Here is a 22094-nt window from a genome sequence, read left to right as displayed (position 1 = left end):
CCAGCTAATTTTTGTATTTTTAGTAGAGACGGGCTTTCACCATGTTGGCCAGGCTGGTCTCGAACTCCTGACCTCAGATGATCCACCCACCTCATCCTCCCAAAGTGCTGGGATTACAGGCGTGAGCCACCATGCTTGGCCTGCAGTGTAGTTCTTGATCGAATTCTGTTTAAACAAACCAGGTATTGAATTCAATTAATGAATAATTAGGGAAACTTAAATATGGACTAGGTATAGAGTGATATAAAGGAATTAGTGTTAATTTTATCAGTAAGAATTATTGTATTATGGTAGACACACACACATATACTCAGGCATCCACAGTATGTTAGCAAAATATTGGCACAGAGCATGTGCTCTGGAGCCTCAGAAAGCTAGGTTTCACAACTTAATCACGGTTCCACAATTTACTAGCTATGTGAATCTGGGCAAGCTATTTAAACTATATGATATTTGGGTTTCTATGTTTTTAAAAGAAATTAATATTTCCAATTTTTATAATTATTATTAGGACAAAATGATACACACTAAAAAAAATTTTTTTTTGAGACAGAGTCTTGCACTATTGCCCAGGCTGGGGTGCAGTGGCACAATCTTGGCTCACTGCAACCTCCGTCTCCACGGTTCAAGTGATTCTCCTGTCTCAGCCTCCCGAGTAGCTGGGATTACAGGTGCCCACCACTATGCCGGCTAATTTTTTTGTATTTTTAGTAGAGACAGGGTTTCACTATGTTGGCCAGGCTGGTCTCAAACTCCTGACCTCATGAACTGCCCACCTCGTCCTCCCAAAGTGCTGGGAATACAGGCGTGAGCCACCACACCCGGCCGAAAAATATTCAATATAGTACCTGAAACATAGTAAGCATATAACAAGTTTTACTTCTTTATATTAGGTTATATTTATATCATTAGTATTATCATTAACAGTCAGACCACCCAGTGGAGAAGAGAACAGAAATAGCAAGATGGATAAAAATTAACAAGAGCACCCCTGGGCATACACACATACCAGCACACTTAATTCTACATTTTAGGTTAGAATTACGGACTCTAGTCATATGTCTTGAAACAAAAATTTCCTGACACTGTGGTCATATTTAACCCAACTGTATAATTATCCATCTGTTCTGATCTTTTGATGCTTATTCAGTGGAGCATATACACAAGTATTGGAGATCAGGACCTCAGTTTATAAATGGGAGTTGCTCAGGGAAGAAAATTATAGTGCCCAGTCCATGGCCCCTAAGAAATAGAGCCCTGGCTTTTCACTCACTTTCTCTAAGTCTTGTCCCAATCAAAGCCCTTGAAACAGCTAATACTCACCAAATCTTGGGGATCGGGCCAAAGGGAAAGAAGAAAGAATGTGTTGACAAAACCTGCAAGAGAGCAGACACACCAACCAAAAACTAAAACTAAAACTAAAAATAAATAAGTGGAAGGAAAAGGAAGGGCATTGGAGAGGTTGATTCCCTGTCCATTTATTTTCTCTGATCACTCACTGCTGTCTGTGGGGAAAAGGCAGGTAGTCAGGGGATTAGGGACTCTGACATGCCTTCTTCTCATCCTCAAGGGAAGAAAATGAAAAAGATTCTATTAACTTTGTTAATGTCTTTGAGTAAACACTGCCTTAGGGTACTTTATTTATTTATTTATTTGTTTATTTGTTTGTTTGTTTGTTTGTGGGCTGGTGTGTATGTGAGTGGAAAGCCATGTGGATGTGCCTGTCATATCACCCAGGTTTCAAGTTCATGCCCTCACTTACCAGATAAAGGACTTTGGTTACTTAATTTCCATTAAAAGGTGGTCATATTAGTACCTGTCTCTCAAGATTTTATAAGGATTGACAAATTAAGTAAGGTACTGCTTGTGACAATGCTTAACATATTGGCAAACTCATAGTGTAGACGAATAACCTAGGGCACCTGTTAAAATAAAAACTATATGGCCCACATGAAATAATCCTAACATTATCTTTTAAAAATTCTAGTGACTTTAGGGGTACAAGTGTTTTTTGATTACATGGCTGAATTGTATAATGGTGAAGTCTGGGTTTCTAGCGTACCTGTCAACCGTATTGTGTAGTGTGTACTCAATAGGTAATTCTTCACTCCTCACCCCTCTCCCAACCTCTCCTCTCCTGGGTCTCCAGTGTCCATTATACTACAATGTAAGCCCTTGCATACCCATAACTTAGCTCCCACTTATAATTTTTAAAAAATTAAACTTCATTAAAAAATTATAAAAACAATTTGAGCAAATAAAATATATTCTTATGGAAAATCTATTAGGTCTACCTGCTGGTACTTTCAGGAATTTCTGGAAGTCCAGATATCAATTTTTACCTGAGAGGCTTTTATCCCACAATTCTGAAAGTCAAGTCAGTTTCTGTCAATGTTTGTCAAATGTTTGCTAAATATTGTTGGATGTGTTAATTAATAAAGATTGCCAAGAGTCCACTCAGTACTCTGAATGTTCTATTATATCTGGAATAAACCAGAACTAAAGAGATTAGCATTGTATTGGCTCCCGACAGAATTTTTAACTTCTGCTGAATAAAAATTGAGGTTACTTCACTTCTCTATACTAGGATAATGGACTGAAAAGTCACATGAACTTGTGTATTCTGTAAGAATTTCATTAATTGCATCACTTACTGCCTATTCTAAGAGCTTTCTGAAGATATTTCTCTGTTCTTCATATCAAGAGTAGTTTTGCTTCTCTAACAATTAGCTATCATGAATGATTTAGCTAATCGTGTTTAACTCTCACACAGACTGCTAGAAAGCTTACAGTTGAATTTCTGACCCACATGTAATAAGAGAACAAAAACTCATAGCAGGTGGAAAGTGTATTTTCAGCCTATTTTTTGTCTTAATTTTTAAAAATCTGTCTATTTTTCTTTTTGCCGTTTCTATTTATACTTTGTAATATGCCACATAACAATGTTTCTGAACAATAGTCCCATAAGATTACAATACCCTATTATAGAGTACCTTGTCTATGTTTAGACATGTTTAGATGCACAAATACCATTGTATTACACTTCCCTACAACACTCGGTATAGTAACATGATGTACAGTTTCGTAACCTAGGAGTTATAGAATATATTATATAGCCAAGGCTATATCACACAGATTTATGTAAGTATGCTCTATGATATTTGCACAATAATAAAATCACCTAACAACACATTTATGAGACTGTAACCTCATTGTTAAGTGGCACCTGACTATATTTTTATTTATGGTATGCAAAATACATCAAGTAATTTTGGAAACAATGCATGTAGGTATTGTCACACGTTAAGAGATAGAATATAAATTCAAACACAATTCTCTGCATCCAAAGGACATCTTTTTCTATTAAAACTATATGTTGAGAGCCATTGTAGAAATAAAAATTCAATGATATGTGAAAAGGGTAGTAGCACAGGGATGGCAAAGTAGTCTCAAGGTAAAGATACCATGAACAACTCTGACATTTTCAGTCAAGTGAAAGCAGTGAGGGTTTGAACTACTGGGGTAGGGGAGGAGGGTACCTACACTCAGCTGGGGAACCCAAGAGGCTATTTAGAAAAAAACCACAGGTTTTGAGGATATATCAGATTTGAAGGGGAAATAAGACATTGACTATCATTACTACCTGGCAAACACCTAAAAATAATTATTACTGACCGAGTGACTGAATGACTCACTATGACTTATGCATATTGGATTTGAAGAGATAATGAATCATACAGAGGTACATTTTTGGCTTGTGACTACATCTCTATGAAGATACAAACATGAAAAAAAAAATTGAGACCACTAGTGCTTCCAATTGGTCAAGTCTCAAACCCACTTCTTAGTCTGTATATGCTTTACCATTTTACTAGCCATAGGAATTTGCCTCCCTCCTTTTATTCCTTGTGGGAAACTCCACCCACCTACATCTCATTTGGCTTTCTCAAGGTTGAGTTAAACATTGAGTTTTATCGTTGTCTTATCCCTTTGCTTAATATAAACACCTGCACTCTTAAGTTAATAATTTATGATTATTTGCCATTTATTTATTTGATAAACGTTCTATGTCCCTAGTGTAAGCTACATATTATACTTGATATTGTCTAGAAATTAATAGGTGTGAACAAAGTTAAAAACTCACAACCCTGCAGAATCATCAAAGAGGTAATTTACTGCCTTGCTATGGTGTATAAATAAACTACTATGATATATACATCTGAAAAACCATTGAGATTTGCCAATCATTACATTGTCTTCATTAAAAGTTTTATAATCACTTTAGAGCAATCATAAGGAATTACAAAAGTTCTTGTTTCTAGAAGTCAAAAAATATTTATTATTTCCTAGACTCAGAACTTACTTTGCTATAACTGGAATGATTCTGCCTCAAATCTGCCTCAAATTCTGCCTCAAATCACAAAGAAAGCAAAACTCAAGTTCTCGTTAATAAATTTTAGTCTGTCCTTTTTCTTGGGCCTCTGAACACAGGTTCAGTCTTTGACCCAACATACACTAGGAACTTGTCCCTACCTCCAAGAGCTCAGGCACCTGTCACTGGGACCCCTTGGGAAAGAGCAGAAGAAGGATTCTGTTCCAGATCTGCTTGGTCTTTACTCCGTAGACAATAGGGTTGAGAGCAGGTGGGATGATTACATAAGGGTTGGCAAACGTCGTATGAAAGGTATGAGGGACATTATGCCCAAAGCTATGGGCAAGGATGGAGAAGAATGCTGGTATATAGAATACGAGGATAACACAGACATGGGGACCACAGGTGCCAAGGGCCTTCTGCATCTCGGCAAGGGAGACAAAAGACAGCATAGAGGATGAGGGTGTAGGAGACAGCAATGAGGATCACATCTGTCATCACTGTCATGATAGGAATACAAAATCCATACCAGATATTGATGGAGATATCAGCACAGGCGAGCTGGGCAACACCTATGTGCTCACACTATGTTTGAGAAATGATATGTGTCCTGCAGAAGGGTAAATGATTCACAAGGAAAATACACAGGACAAAAACACAGAGACTTTGGAAACATATTCCCACAACAATTTTGACAATGGTTTTGGGAGTCAGAATAGTAGTGTATCTCAAGGGTGAGCAGATGGCCATATAGCAGTCAAATGCCATGGCCAGCAGTATAGCTGAGTCCAACACAAAGCTATAGTGCAGAAAGAATAATTGGGTGAGACAGCCAGGAAAACTGATTGTTTGGGGACCAAACCAGAAGATGCTAAATGTTTTGGGGACATATACAGTGGACAATATGAGGTCAGTAATGGCCAGCATGGAAAGGAAAAAGAACATGGGTGCATGAAGACTGTGCTCCACCACAATGAGGTAGAGAAGGATACTGTTGGCCACGACAGTCACGAGATAGATAAAGCAGAATGGGATGCTGGTCCAGACGTGGTACTGCTCAAGTCCGGGGATACCCAAAAGGGTGAAGGGGCCTGTACCATGGTCACTCACATTGTACATGGTCATTAAGATCAATAACTTCTGTGTCCTAAAAACAAATTGTTTATAACGAACATGAGGAAATTGTATGGTAATTCTTCCTCCACCACTTCCTTGGGGCTGGTCCGCCTCTTTCCTATATTCCAAGAAAAAACCTCTCATTGATATTAAGAGCAATGTTCATCACTTGAAGAAAGACTCTCAGACCCAAAACTTCTGATACTAATCATCCAATTACTCTAGAATCTTCTTCAAACTGCATAAACTGCTATTCCCATTTTAATGACTGAGTTCTCCCTGGGTCAATGGAAGTTGCTGCTCTATAGATATGAGTATAGAGAAAAATAGTCTAACTACATGCGGGGATAAAAAGAAACTGAAAAATACTGGATCACAGTTGGGAAAATTAGATAATTAACAATTACAGACTCCCACTAGGTGCCAGGTTCTTGAAAAATATTATCTTATTTAGAACTACCTTCTGAGATATGTATTTTTATCCCCGTCATTTTTTTTTTTTTTTTTTTTTTTTTTTTTTTTTGCAGAAGCTGAAACTGAGACATAATCTTACCTAACAACTCACCTTTAGTAACTAGCAGAGCCAAGGTCATTAGATTCCACAGCCACTACTCTTTCATGTTGCTGTTACACCAGGTGACTGCCTCAACTCACTGTGAGATGCCAAGAATTCAGAAGAGGCATGGAAGTGTAGCAAAGGATGTAAGGAAACGGATCACTGGAACTGTAATTTGTCCCGCACACTGACCCTATCCCAATTTCAGTGACTGTTCTGATATCCCAGACGCTACACAGAGAGACTTAAGGCGTGTAGACCAAACTGTTCTCTGAGATTGTGATGTTTGATGCCTCCCATGTGAATGACATGAGAAAGAGTATGAGGCTCAATCTCAGTCCATCTTTAGGAATTAATGAGGGAATTTTGCTTAAGGATCAGAGAAAATTGGTTTGTGTGCTTTTTACAAATACAGAGGGGACCTCTAGTGGAAGAAAAATAGAATTTATATATTCTAAATCCTAGGTCAAGCTAAAAGCAAATAAACTTTATAACAAAAGCTAATATTTTTTGAAAACTTTAATATACTACATGAGACCACTTTTGTAATTTTCTTAACAATTCTATGAGACAGGTAATAATATTATCCACATTTTAAGGATGCAGAGAAAAGTAATTTGTCAAAAGCCACACAAGGAGGAAATAGTAGCACTGGGAATCAGACCCATGAGTCTTTTCCTAGACTCCTCTGTATATAACCAAAATTGTCTACAGACTCTGTGTGGCAAATAACACGCATAACATCTGTATAGCAAAATATACAAAATTAACCAATATATAGAAAACTAAAAATATAAAACAAGTTAACAACATAAAACCAAATACATCATTTATGCTTATAGATTGCTTGAATTCTTCTGTCAAAAAGCACAAAGATAAATACAGTTTAAGAATTCAATTATATGTCACATGAGAAAGATCTAAAACAAAATGATGCAGAAAGGATAAACAAGTGTGAATAAACAGGATAAAAAGGATAGACAAGTGTGTTTCCGACAAATTTAAATGTGATGGAAGCAAGTCTAGCAAAATGGAAAGCAGAAACAGTAAAACTTAACTTAGAAAGCATTAAACAGAACAAAAGGTACTTTGCACAGTTAAAAGGAACACTTCTTAATGAAGGTGTAAGTCATGCTATTTGTACACATCTCTTCTTAGCACTCTAGATACTGTTCCTTAGTGATAGTCAATTCATTTACCCACTTTTTAAATTTTTTATTATTTTTCATAGTTCTCTTGTAATTCCTCTTGATTCTTTAAAGACATATGTCTAGACATTAACTGCAGTTTAAAATTCTTGTGACTCATCTACTCAAAACTTTGTTTCCAATGGATGAATTTATATGTTACTGAGGCACAATCACCTAATTCCAGGGTCATATATTTGAAGCACTGTAGTCCAAAATTGATCAACTTCATAAACTACAAATGTAGACACTGCACTTTGTATCTATTCAATCATGTGATTCAGTTATTACCAATTTGTCCTTGAAAAACTTGAAGCCCTCTAGAATGACTTTCTTACTACCATTCATTCAATGCCCAGGAGTCTTTACATTCTGCTCTGTTCAGGTTAAAATCCATAATTCATCATTTCAGCCACTCTCTTACCAACATTTTGCTTGCCCTTGTTCCACTGACCTTCCATCACATATGTATGATAAAACCTCCTGCATTATTCAACTAAATAAGTACCCTAGGTTGAAGAAAATAAGGAAACAAGCAAACTTCTTAACTAGATGTATTTGTGTTTCCATAATTTCATGATAATCAATGTTAAACTTAACTAGTGAACTATCCAGTGATCCAACAGCATGATCTTGCTCAGCTCAATCTCTATGACTCATCGTTTCCTACACTCCTCAGAGCATTCTCATCTCACTCCAACTCCCTTTCTCAACAGATAACCTTTCATTTTACTTCACAGAGAAATTAGGAACCATTAGGTATGAAATTATATGACTGAAACATCAGTCTTACATGGGAAAATTATTATTTTACGATTACCAAATATATGACAGTAATTTGATGAAATTCATTTTGTTATTAAAGGGAATGCTGAAAATTTTAGACTTTCATTAGAACCATTTTAATTAATATCCCCAACTTCTAGAGGAGTTTACTCAGTATCCTCTAATGAATAACTAACAATCTCATGTTTTCTGTTGGACCAGCTCCAGGCTCATGAATCACCTGGAGCTGTCCTTTGATTTTTGAAAATAAGCTGGGCAATCTGCTGTTGATTACTATCACTTGAAATATTGGTTGGGGCCATAAATTGGCATAGCAGCAATTATGGAATTACATTTACCAAAGAATAGAAATATGTGCACAACAATATATGATTGTCCTTTATTCCATATTAAAACATTTTCCTAATTTTTTTAAAGAGCCAAGGCATTTTTCCTATTCACAAAGATCAACTTGGCAAATAATATCTTTGATGTGATGTCTGAAGCTTTTAAAATGGAAGAAGTTATGTATGTGAGCTCAGATTTCATAGACAAGCAACTGAGAAGTCTAGATCAAGATCTAGCTACCCACAGAGGATAAGATTTGAGAAGTACCCATAGAATCCCTGTCTTCTCTATCAAGAGCACTGATTCCTCAGACCACTTACTTGGGAGCATCTCTGATCTGGAGTCCTACTTTGAGTTTAAAGACTAGAGCACCCTCTTGAATAGACTCTATTAAAAGCCTGTGTCATTCAGGAGCCCCCGGATGCTGGCATTTTCATCAGGCATGGTTCTGTGAATTAGATAATTATAGCTGCAAAATGTCACTGGGGAAGACTCAGAGAGCAAGGTACAGAGGTGGGCATTATTCCTGGGAAAGGGCACAAGAAGGCTGAAAGTTGGAGAAATCTTACAGGGGACCTGTGGGAAAATTCAGGTTCAGAGACTTGAAATCCTAGGTAAAGGTTACACTCTGAAATAAAGTTACTTACTTTACCTCCTGCCAACTTGGCTAGCCCACAATCTAGGTGGTTACAGTAACTTCTATGTGTCTGTATGTCCAAGTTCACTAGAATTGTTCTGCTTGCTACCTGTGCAATCTAGCTCACAAACTTCCATCCATTCCTTCAACCACAGATGGGAGACTCCCACTGCGCTGCAGGCAGGATGAGCCTGAGAGCGTTTATGGCTCCTAAGAAAGTCCCAGCGGAGTGACCTCTGGGACTTGTTGCCTGCCCCTGCCTCCAGCTAAATGGCACACAGGGACAAGTGAGCAAAGAAGCCAAAAGTGAACTTCTTTTCTGTTTAACTGGCAGTAACACCTTGAGTGTCTGTGTACTGAGCAGTGAGCCCCATAGAGGTGCCTAGCATGCAACATTAAAGGAAGCACTTGAAACCCTGAGAGTGAGTCCTTTGTTCCTTAAATGTTGCACTCTAGGCATTTCCCCTAATTCCAGCCCTGGAGGAAGCATTATTTAATTCTTCCCTCTTAGCATGTATCTTCATCTCTGTCTGGACTACAGGGAAATTCTCAAACTTATTCTACTGTTTCTAAAACTTCATTTCAATTGCATCTTACTGCATTCCAATAGCAAATCTACACAGTAGCCGGAATGCACTTTTCAATATGTCAATTTCATTCTGTCACACTCTCAAGTAAAATCCTCCTTCAGCCCCCTCCCTCCCTTAGTCTTCAGGATAAGATTCAAGTTCTGAATCAGAAAGTAAAAGCCTTGTTTACTTCTCCAAACAAATCTTACCTTCCCCTTCTTTTCTCTCAGTCTTAGCATATCTAGGGTGCTGTCCATACCAGGGTACATACAATTCCCCAAATCTCACAATATTCTCACTTAATCCTTCACGTTTGAAATAATGTCTTCTCTGCCTAGCATATTCCTATTCCTGTCATTTGCCTTGAGAATTTCTCTTTTTCCTTCAAAACACAGCTCCAACATAAGGTTCTTGACCATCCTGCCCTCTTTCCTAATTACATAGTAACTTCTCTGTGCCCACACAGATCTTTGTGCTTTTTGAGGTTACGTATTATTTGTCACTCTGCAGTGGAATTGCCTCCTTCTGTGTGTATTTCCCTACTAATCCGTGTTCTCCTTGAGGACAGTTAAAAAAAAAAAAAAAGCCTTCGTCATATCTGCATCCACAGTGCTTGTTACACAGTAGAATAAAATACAAAATTAAATTAAAACTTAAAAATGGTCACTATATAATGTACTAAACAATGTGCAAATTGCATTGCATATAACATTGCAATCAATCATCGAACCTGTGAGGTAGCATAGATCTTCACACACGCATGAGGAAACTGAATCCTGGAGTGATTAAATAAATTTTCCAATTTCATCCACAGAGAACTGATGAAGTTGGTGTATGGCAGCCAGGAGTCTCTGGCCTTCAGCTCTTTTCTCGTAACCATCTATACTGTCCTGTAGATTGCCTCAACAAATGGTGGGTGGACAAATGCATACATATAAGAATAGCAAATTGGGACAGAGCAAGACTCTGTCTCAAACATAATTTTTTTTTTAAAGTTAAATGTGAAACAGGAAAAGCCTCATCCTTTGTCTACAGCCAAGTCCTCCTATCACCTGCCTTCCTTCTTTTCCCACTGGGGACCACTTAGCTATAGTGAGGTGTCCTCCTGTAGCTTTTCCCTATCAGTTGTGTGTCACCGGCTCTGGATGGAGAATGGCAAGACACTATTCAGCTGCTCTATCTGCACTGCTCCTATACCAAGTGGTGTGACTGACTGATGCCTCTTTGTACTTCCCATCCTTCAGAAACCCCTGTGAGGATTTTCAAAGAAATTTTACCTTGCTCCAGAACCATGGAAACTCTTTCTTCTCAGTTGTCTGTTCAGACTTTTGGCATCTTTTAGGGTATAGAGAAATTACTTTTGTGTTTGTCCTGTGTTGGGGATGTTTGCATTAATTTTGCCAAAAACTTGGGATGCTTGGCTAACAGCAAGCCTTGGAAATTGAATTTACAACTACATAGATATTGAGAGAACTCCAGAGAGATTTACCTAACTTCAGAACTGTGGAGACATTTCTGGGTTGTGAAGCTTGTGAGAATGGTCTTATTTTTTTTCTGGACTATTTATACCCTGTTAATGTCTAAGGAAACATTCTGAGAAGGAGGGAGGCGTGTGTGTAGGGGTGGGTCTAGGGAATAGTCTTTCTGGCTTTTGAAAGCCAAGAAAATACATATTTCTTCATTCTTTGCTTATAATGCAAATATAACATGCTATCGTACATTTGACCTGGCCTGCATTGCATTGTCTCAGGAGTAAGAATCAGCTGTGGGGGACCATACAGTTATTATTTTCTTTTTAAGTGAATAATAACAATGTCTCTGATCTGGAATGATTTGTGTGTTCCTTCAAGATGAAATTGATAAAATGAATCTTTAAAACACAATATAATTCAGTGCAAACTTCTAATGTAAATGATCTTCAACTTTCACATAATGCAACCCTGTATATTTTGAGTGACCATTGTCTCTATGCTAATTCCTGTCTCTTCTTCCCACTCTCCTTTCTTCTTTACTCCCTATAGTAATACAAAGCTATATACTTAAAAAGTTATATCTAAATCACAATAAAATAATGTGTTATCATACTACTCTCAAAAATAACGATCAAGTTTAGGAATATGAAAGGTCATTGGGGTAAAACTAACCAAGGGGACATAAAAATCAGAGTTCAAAAGAAAAGAGCCAGTGAAGTGGTTGAAGCTCAAGTGCAGCCTCATAAGGCCTGCAGTCATGGCCTGAGCCACACTCCGACTTGTGAATTGGGCTTCAAGAGGACTATGGCCAGTGGTAAGCTGATGAATGCTTAACAGTCAATTTTGGGGGCTTGCTTGTAGAGTGGCTGATTGAGAAAATGTAGATATTTCCACTATAGCTGACTTCAAACTACCAATTTGATGTTGACCTGCTTGCAAAATTCCTGAAAGTTAACATGGCTCTCATGAGCCAGTGGGAGCAGCCTCTAGCACATGACTCTTGTGACTCTAGTTAGACCTGACACACTGGGATTAGAATGATGTAACTCAAAAAGGATGTGACAGTGAAGTCTCTGGGCTACAGAAATCCTGACTCATTCTGAGGTAGAATAGTGAGTAGGTAAGAACAAAAAATTTGGAATGAAATTGACTTATTGTCTATATATCATCATATATTTCTTGCATAATAATGAGCATCTTGTTTAACTTTTATTAAGGTAAGATTCACATGACATACAATTCTCCACTTTAAAGTATGTAATTTAGTAGCTTTTAGTACATTTCTAATGTGTAAACATCACCAAAGTCTAATTTCAGACCTTTTTATCACCCCCCAAAAAAAAACCCATATTCACTAACTAGTCACTGTCCACTTCCTTTTCCTCCATTAACATATTTCCTGTCTCTACAAATTTATCTCTTCTAGACATTTAATGTAAATGAAATTACACAATATGTCAGTCATTTGTGTCTTGTGTCTTTCACTTAAAATATTTTCAAGATTCATTCATATTTCAGCATGTATTGAAACTTTATTCGTTTTTGTGGCTGAATATATTTTATTGTATAATTATACCACATTTATCAGTTGATATACATTTTACTTATTTTTACTTCTATTTTTGCTACTATGAATAATGGTTTTATAAGCAACCATTTACAAGTTTTTATTTGAGCACCTGTCTCACTTCTCTTGGGTATATACCTAGGAGTAGAATTGCTAGGTCAAATGGTAACTCTACATTTAACTTTTTGAGGAACACCCAAACAGTTTTCCACAGAGGCGGAACCATTTTACATTCCCACTACCAATCTATCAGGGGTCTAATTTCTCCATGTCCTCACTTGTTATTTTCCTTTTCACATATATATGTATTATATACACATATATATGGAAAATATGTATATATATATCACTGTCTTAGTGGATGTGAAGTAGGACAAAGTATTTTATGCAAAAGGATTACAAAATCATTTCCTCTTCTCCTCCTTGTTACCCAAGTTCAAGCTAAGCTTAATTTTCCAGAGCGAATAGCATGTATAAAGGTCCAAGTGGAAAGAAAACACACTTTGTTTGAAAAACTAAAAGAAATATGGTATGATTGTAACATAAGGGCATGTAAGAGTAAGAGAAAAGAAGGAGGTTGGGGCTAACGGACACCAAGCAATGACTGGTTGGCATCATCATACCATACAAGGCTTTGAAAACATACATGTTAGGAAATTTGGATTTTATTCAAAGCAAATCGATCTACTGTTGAATGATTTAAAGCAGAAGAGTGAGTTGATCTAGGTTTGAGTTTAGTAAGACCATGATATTTTCTGAGTAGCAAATGGATGGGAGAGAAAAAAAGATTGGAGGTAGCAAATTCCTAAATTACGGTATTGAAAAACTTGGGAGGGAGGGACAATGGTGATCACATTTTAATGTGAAGTGTGTGGAAAAATTCAAAGCATATTTAGAAGACATCATAAATAATAAACGTATTTTTAAATAATTAAAGAATTAAAGAAAATAAATGATATAAGAAAAACAGACGTTGACATGGAAAACTAGTTAAATTTTGTACTGTTTAATAAGAGAGAATTCAAGATGATTTGTGGATCATGAAGTAAGTAAGGAGAGAAGATGGTAATTTTTATTTGAACATGTTGATTTTGAAGTTTCAGTGGGAAACCTAAGAGTAGACATCAAATAGGAAGTTGGCTTTATGGGGCAGATAAGGAATTTGATGAGGAGCTTTAGACCTGGTAATTTTCAGCATAAAGATGGTTACTGAATTTATGAGCTTGCTATATCTTAAACACACTGAGCCTTACAAGCCTATAAATTAGTTTTTTTCTTTATTTGAAAAAGAGAAAATTGAAACAAGATGAAAGGACTAAAAGAAGGATAAAAGTTTCTGCATTTATTTATAATTTGAAATAAGCAACGCTTCATTTTAGGCCATAGAATGAGTGGTTCCCATATGTATGTTTTTGATGGTAGAAAATTAGAATGCTTCCATTTGGTGCCTATTATTTTCTTGCAACTTGAATAATCCTTATCTCTCTTATCTCCTAATTCCTTTAATTGCACTAACGAGTTTCTCCAACAGCGCTGAAATCTTAAAATTCATAAAAATTGGAAGACTTTCTGCTAGTGATTTACATAAGAATTCTTTTAAGTTTTTCATAGCCCATTTCTCCATATTCTCATCCTCATATCACTGCATCCCTTTAAGAAAGAATAAAAGTATGACCTTGTTTCCAATCTGCTTTGTTTTTATTCCATAATTATGGAATTGAGTACAAGAGGGATTGCTCTATAGAGGCCCAAAAACATGATGTAAAAAGTGCAAGAGATATTTTGGCAAAAGTGATGAGTAAGGGCAGAAAGCATGGTTGGTGTGTAAAATAAGAGAATGACACTGACATGAGAACCACAGGTACTTAGGGCCTTCAGAAGGGCATCATTGGATGGAAGGTGGAAAACAGCATGAAGGGTGAGGGTGTAGGAAATATCAGTGAGGGTCAGATCTGAGATAATAGTCATTACCAATATAGTAAAGTCATATCAGATGTTGATGGAGATATCAGCACAGGAAAGCAGGGCCACACCTATGTGCTCACAGTATGTGTTAGAATTAATGTGTGTTCTGCAGAAGGGCAAACACCTCCCCAGGAAATCAATGGGCAAAGTGTTATTAAAGCTCCAGTCAATGCTCACCAAAATCTTGCCAAGTGTCTGAGGTGTCAAGTCACTGGTATATCTCAAAGGGAAACCAATGGTCATGTAATGATGAAATGCCACACCCAACAAGATGGCCAAGTCCAGAAAAAAAGCTGAAGTGAAGCAGACCAAAATAAAACCTGGTGAAGCATCCAGGAAATATTATTTCCTGAGCCTTCAACTAGAATATCCCTAATGTTTTGGGGAAACGCATGATGTATAATATGAGATTTGCAGAGACCAGTATAGAGAGGAAGAAAAACACGGGTTCATGGAGGTTGTGTTCCATGGTGGTAAGGTACAGAAGGATGCCATTCCCTGCAAGGGAGACAAGGTAACTGGTAAAGGAGAGAATTCCCATCCAGATGCAGAACTGCTCCAGCCCTGGGATCCCCAACAGAATGAAGAGTCCTGGATTGAAGCTACTTAAATTCAATGTGGCCATCATGGTGATTGCCATTTGCTGAGGACAGAATGTCACATTTGATTCTGAGACTGACTGGCCTTGAATCCATTTAAGTCTTTTTTTATAACTTGAATCCCTTTGTCTTCATCATGTAACAAACACTAAGAAAAATACAATCTATCTCTTGTCATAATTTATCTTTTATCAAAGGCTTTATATCATTTATCAAAGGCTGACAAAATGTATTAATTTAACTCACAATTTCCTGCCTATAGCCATTACCATAACCACCTTGTTAGTATATCAGGACCATGTCCCACCAGACCCGTAACCTGAGATAATACTGGCCCTTTGTTGTCAACTAAAATTCCAGGAGTGTTTTTCTCTCACCAACTAATTCAGTCTGAGATTTCTTAAGGATGTAATCTGCGGATTGATTATAACTCTTCCTCCTCCTTCAAACCCGATGTTTTATTTTCCTACTTCTGTGATTTTTCTTTTGGAACCCCTCTTTTATCTGCCTACTCCATTTCTTCACCACTGCCTCACCTGAACCTATCCTGATTATTAATTGGAGCTGTAGAATGAGAATGCTGATTCTCATTCTGGTTCTGTCAATATTTTGCAAACCTTTACCTAATTGTGCTACCTTATTTGTCCCTGAAAACAGGAAACTATCAAGTCACTCACAATCTTGTGTAAAAGCACATAACTATTCCCTTTATGCCTACAGAATACATTTTACTTCCCTGCTCAGCAGGCAATATCTTTCCTGTATTATACGGGTTCTACTGATATGAATGTGTCTAAAATTCTCCCCTAAAGCATACCCATATAGGACTTCATATATTCTCCATCATTCTTACATCTCACTGCTTATATTTTACTCCAAAAGTGCAATCTTACCTTCTCTCAATGTCTACATTCTACCCATTATTTATGATTCTTGAAAGTGCTAACGTCCTCTGAAAACCTTCTCCAGGATTACTTAATCACGTTTTGAAAAGGACTGACATATCTGTGGGAATCCAGAAGTTCAGGTGCTTGTGAAGAGCTGTGAGGAGGCCCTATTCTCTCACCTATTGCTGACCTTAATATACTGCAAAAGCAGGAAGTGGAGGCAAAGAAAGGGTTGTAAACTGCACTGCTAAGTGTTTAATGTGTGCCTCAAAATGCCAATGAAGCCCTTCAGCAACCTGGGAGATTTATTGTTCACAAATATTTAAGAAAATCTCTGTCTGCTCATTAGCTGACCACTAAGATAACTGAGTAGAAAATTCGGTGGCTGTATGTGACAAACAATAAAACCTTTACAGAAATAGTACCAAAAGTATCACTTAAAAAAGAAAAACCTACAATAATTAACAACAACAGCAAATCCTGGGAATAGAGGAGAATCTACTTTCCAGGGTTATCACTTTATAGTATTTAAATTTTCCAGTTTTAACAAAAAAAAATTATGAGACATTCAAAGATATAAGACATATGACCTATACACAGGAAAAAGAAAAGTCAACAAAATCTGTCCCTGAGAAAACCCAGACGTTTTTATACAAAGACTAAATGAGCTGGCTTAAATATATTCAAAAAGTTAAAGGAAATCATGACTATACAACTAAAGGAAAATATGAGAAAAACATCACACCAAATATTAAATGTCAACAAACAGAATTTATAAAAAGAAACCAAAGAGACATTCTGGTGTTAAAAATTGTAAAAACTGAAGGGTGGATGGCAAGATGGCCGAATAGTAACAGCTCTGGTTTGCAGCTCCCAGTGAGATCAATGTAGAAGGCAGGTGATTTCTACATTTCTAACTGAGGCACCCGGCTCATCTCATTGGAACTGGTTAGACAGTGGGTGCATCCCACAGAGGGAAAACTGAAGCAGGGTAGGGCGTCACCTCATACAGGAAGCACAAGGAGTTGGTGAACTCCCTCCCCTAGCCAAGAGAAGCTGTGAGGGACGTGCCGTGAGGAACAGTGCATTTCACCCCAGATACTATGCTTTTCCCACAGTTTTCGCAACCCGCAGACCAGGAGATTCCCTTGGGTGCCTACACCACCAGGGCCCTGGGTTTCTAGCACAAAACTGGGTGGCCGGTTGGGCAGACACTGAGCTAGTTGCAGGAAGATATGAAATGATATGAACAGACACTTCTCAAAAGAAGACATGCAGCCAACACACATATGAAAAAAAGCTCATCAATCCTGGTCATTAGAGAAATGCAAATCAAAACCACAATGAGATACCATCCCACGCCAGTTAGAATGGTGATCATTAAAAAGGAAACAACAGGTGCTGGAGAGGATGTGGAGAAATAGGAATGCTTTTACACTGTTGGTGGGAGTGTAAATTTGTTCAACCACTGTGCAAGACAATGTGGCGATTCCTCAAGGATCTAGAACCAGAAATACCATTTGACCCAGCAATCCCGTTACTGAGTATAACCCCAAAGGATTATAAATCATGCTGCTATAAAGACACATGCACACGTATGTTTGTTGCAGCACTGTTCACAATAGCAAAGACTTGGAACCAACCCAAATGCCCATCAATGATAGACTGGATAAAGAAATTGTGACACATATACACCATGGAATACTATATAGCCATATAAAAGGATGAGTTCACGTCCTTTGCAGGGACATGGATGCAGCTGGAAACCATCATTCTGAGCAAACTAACACAGGAACAGAAAGTCAGACACCACATGTTTTCACTCATAAGTGGGAGCTGAACAATGAGAACACATGGACACAGGGAGGGAAACATCACAAACCAGGGCCTGTTGTGGGGTTGGGGGCTAGGGAAGGGACAACATTAGGAGAAATACCTAATGTAGATGATGGGTTGACGGGTGCAGCAAACCACCATGGCACATCTTATACCTATGTAACAAACCTGCACGTTCTGCACATGTATCTTAGAACTTCAAGTATAATGACAAAAAAAAAAGGAAATGCTTACACAAAACAAAATTACATGACAAGAAAAAATATGTATGTTTCAAGGTGACTATAATTTTTTTTTTTAATTATAGGTTGAGCACTGTGGCTCATGCCTGTAATGCCAGCACTTTGAGAGGCTGAGGCATGCAGATTGCCTGAGTTCAGGAGTTCGCAACAAGCCTTGGCAACACGGTGAGACCCCGTCTTTACTTAAATACAAAAAATTAGCGTGGTGTGGCTTTGTGCGCCTGTAGTCCCAGCTACTCAGGAGGCTGAGGCAGAAGAATTGCTTGAACCTAGGAGGTGGAGGTTGCAGTGAGTCAAGATCATGCCACTGCACTTCAGCCTAGGTGACAGAGAGAGACTCCGTATCCAAAAAAAAAAAAAATTATAAAAACTAAAATTAAAAATTTACTAAAGGAATTCAAAGGCAGATTTGAGCAATCAAGAGAAAGAATCCGCAAACAAAGATAAGCTTATTTGGATTATCCAATATGAAGAATTGAAAGAAAAAGACAAAATATAAACAGAGACTCAGAAACATTTGGGACATACCCAAGTATACCACCATATTTATAGCGAGAGTCCTAGAAAGGGGGGGGGCAAGAGACAAAGATGTAGAAAGAATATTGGAAAACTAATGGCAAAAAAACTTCCTGAATTTGATTTTTTTTAATATGACTCTACACATTCAAGAAGCTCAAAGAACTCCATGTAGGATAAACTAAGATATCCATATCATAATAATGAAAATATTGAAAGCCAAAATCAAAAAGAAAATCATGAAAGCATCAAGAGAGAAGTGAGTGTGTTCCAAAACTTCTGAGCACATTTTCTTTAGAATCATTTTTATATGAAAGTGCTCTCAAATAGTTCCTATTCTTCCTAAAATATTTATCTTAATTGCCTTAGTGCCAGAGCTGGCACATAGTAAAGTACTCAGGCATGGCAGTATTCACTTTCCATCTCAAAGAAGTAAAGCATTTACATAAAATGTGTCACCTCTTTGGTAAAAAATAAAAAGCATAGACTTAAAAAAAGTTGATAGGCTCATAATTCTTTGACCTTTGCTAGCTTGGTGGGAATATATATTCTATTTCTAGTGAAGTTGAAAATTTTTCCAAACATAGCTGTTTTATTATCATTTGTATTATATTTTATAATTTCTACTTATTTCCGGTCTTTTTTAAGACATTTATTCAGCATCACAATCAGACTATTACCTTGAGAATTCACCAGCATGGGTGCAAAAAAAATTAAAAATCTATATTATTACCCTGTGTTGGAATGCTTTACACTTTCCACAGAACAGAAACTAAAACAACCTGTTATACAATTAGTCACAAATACAGTCCTTGAGTTTTTTTGCCCATAAACATGAGTATTTGTCTAAAACATGTCTTCTTTATAGCAGCTAGGCCCTGCCACCACTGTGCTTGGCTGAGTTCACAAATCTGTTGTAACCTGTAGCTTCCCTGTCGCTTCTCTTGCTCTCCTCCCCTGCTAAGCTTTCTTTCCTAATCAAAATCTTCTGCCACTGCCATAGCTACTGCTGCTGCTGGAACCGTCATAGCCACTTTGGTTTCGTGGTTTGGCAAAGTATTGGCCTCCACCGCCATAGGGGCCAGAGCTTCTGCCTCCAAAATTTCCTCCCTTCATGGGTCCGAAATTTGAAGACTGATTGTTGTAATTCCCAAAATCATTGTAACTTCCACCACCTCCCAAATTGCTTTCATCATTATCAAATCCATTATAGCCATCCCCACTGCCACCATATCCACCACCACCATGGCTGCCAACAAAGCCACCATAACCACTGAAGTTTCCTCCATGACCAAAGTTGTCAGTCCCACCAAAACCACCTCCATGACCACCAACAAAGTTTCCAGAACCACTTCGACCTCTTTGGCTGGCTGAAGCACTAGCTACCTCTTGCTTTCACAGGGCTTTCCTAACTTCACCATTGTGGCCATTCACAGGATGGTATTTCTGAATGACAATCATATCCACGGAGCCATGGTCGTCCAAGGTTACAAAGGCAAGCCCCTTTTCTTGCCACTGCCTCAGTCAGTTGTGATTTCAATCACTTCAATTTTTGCATACTGGTCAAAATAATCTCTTAGGTGATATTCTTCAGTGTCTTCTTTAATGCCATCAACAAATATCTTTTTCACAGTTAAGTGGGTCTTTGAGAATCTTCTCTTGAGACAGCTCTCTTTGGTTCCACAGTTCTTCCATCCACCTTGTGTAGCCTTGCATTCACGACTGCATCCACCTCCTCCACAGTGGCACAGAACGCTTGGTGTTTGGGTCTCTCCTTACCACACAATCCATGATTGTTCCCCATTGCTCAAAACAGCTCCTTTCTTAGTCTCTCATTGGTTGTTTCAAAGTTCAACTCTCCAATGAAGAGCTTCCTCAGCTGTTCGGGCTCTTAAGGAGACTCTGACTTAGACATGAGGGCAGGGAGAAGAGAGACTTTAATGATGCTTCTTCGGCGGCATCCATGGGCAGAAAAGTATTTCCATTTTTTTTATTTTTATTTTTTTGGACAGAGTTTCACTCTTGTTGCCCAGGCTGGATTGCAATGGCATGATCTCCGCTCACCGCAACCTCTGCCTCCCGGGTTCAAGCCATTCTCCTGCCTCAGCCTCCCAAGTAGCTGGGATTACAGGCACCCACCACCACGCCCAGCTAATTTTGTATTTTTAGTAGAGAGGGGGTTTCTCCATGTTGGTCAGGCTGGTCTCGAACTCCCGACCTCAGATGATCCACCTGCCTCAGCCTCCCAAAGTGCTGAGATTACAGGAGGCATTTGCATTATTCTTATACTTATTAGTAAAGCAGCAACACATTATTTAAAAGACAGAGAGGAAAGAGAGAAGTGACTCATTATGTGCAAGGGATCCTGAATAACATTAATGCTTATTCAGGTAGGGGGATGACACATTTAAAATGCTGAAAGAAAATAAATTGTCAGCTGGAACTCCATATCTGGCAAAATTATCCTTCAAATAGAAGATAATCTTCAAAATAAGACACTCAACAAACTAGTATAGAATGAAACTCTCAGAACCTGGTAAAGGTCATCTATGAAAAATTCACAGCTCAAATATAAGAAAATAAAAGGCACCAAGAATTGAAAGTTGTAAGTAAGATTATCTCTAATCACAGATGGCATGATCTTATACATAGAAAGTGCTGGCCAGGCACGGTGGCTCACGCCTGTAATCCCAGCACTTTGGGAGGCCAAGGCGGGCAGATCACGAGGTCAGGAGATTGAGACCATCCTGGCTAACACGGTGAAACCCGGTCTTTACTAAAAATACAAAAAATTAGCTGGGTGTGGTGGCGGGCACCTGTAGTCCCAGCTACTCGGGAGTGTGAGTCAGGAGAATGGTGTGAACCTGGGAGGTGGTGTTTGCAGTGAACTGAGATTGTGCCACTGCACTCCAGCCTGGGTGACAGAGCGAGACTCCATCTCAAAAAAAAAAAAAAAAAAAAAACAGAAAGTGCTAAATGAGACACTTAAAAAACACTATTAGGACTCATAAATGAGTCCAAAATGTTGCAGATCAATATATAACAATCAAAGTCAATATACAAAACAAAGAGCAAAAATTATAAAACTACAAGAAAACATAAGGCGGGAGAACATCATGACCTTGGATTTGGCAAAGTATTCTTAGATATGACACCAAAAGCATGAGCAACGAAAGAAAAGACAGATAAATTGTACTTCATCAAAATTAAAAAATAAATTATTCTTCAAAGGACACCACTAAGAAAGTGAAAAAATGACACTCAGAATAAAAAAAAATTGCCAATCATATATTTGAGAAGGGTCTTTTATCTAGAATTAATAAGCAACCTTTGCCATATTTGCAATTCAATAATAAAAAGTCAAATATTGCAAATAAGCAAAAAATGTTCATAGATATTTCTCAAAGCAGGTATGGAAATGGCAATGAACCCATAAGCAAATAATCAAAGAAATGCAAAT

At 37.8% G+C, this 22094-nt stretch overlaps 1 protein-coding gene and 2 pseudogenes across 1 annotated transcript in view; all 3 read right to left on the bottom strand.

The window, feature by feature from the left end:
* UBQLNL (ubiquilin like) overlaps positions 1-22094 on the bottom strand; it is a 114163-nt gene that overhangs the window by 40992 nt on the left and 51077 nt on the right. Inside the window, 1 exon segment of the mRNA XM_033207970.1 lies at positions 1324-1376. The gene's annotated coding sequence lies outside the window, so the exon portion shown is untranslated.
* Positions 4470-8321, bottom strand: LOC117081700 (annotated as a pseudogene).
* Positions 19347-20678, bottom strand: LOC117081704 (annotated as a pseudogene).

This window comes from Trachypithecus francoisi, unplaced genomic scaffold (genome assembly GCF_009764315.1).
Source record: "Trachypithecus francoisi isolate TF-2019V2 unplaced genomic scaffold, Tfra_2.0 Lachesis_group8, whole genome shotgun sequence".
NCBI lineage: Eukaryota > Metazoa > Chordata > Mammalia > Primates > Cercopithecidae > Trachypithecus > Trachypithecus francoisi.
This window is presented reverse-complemented; position numbering and strand designations above follow the sequence as displayed.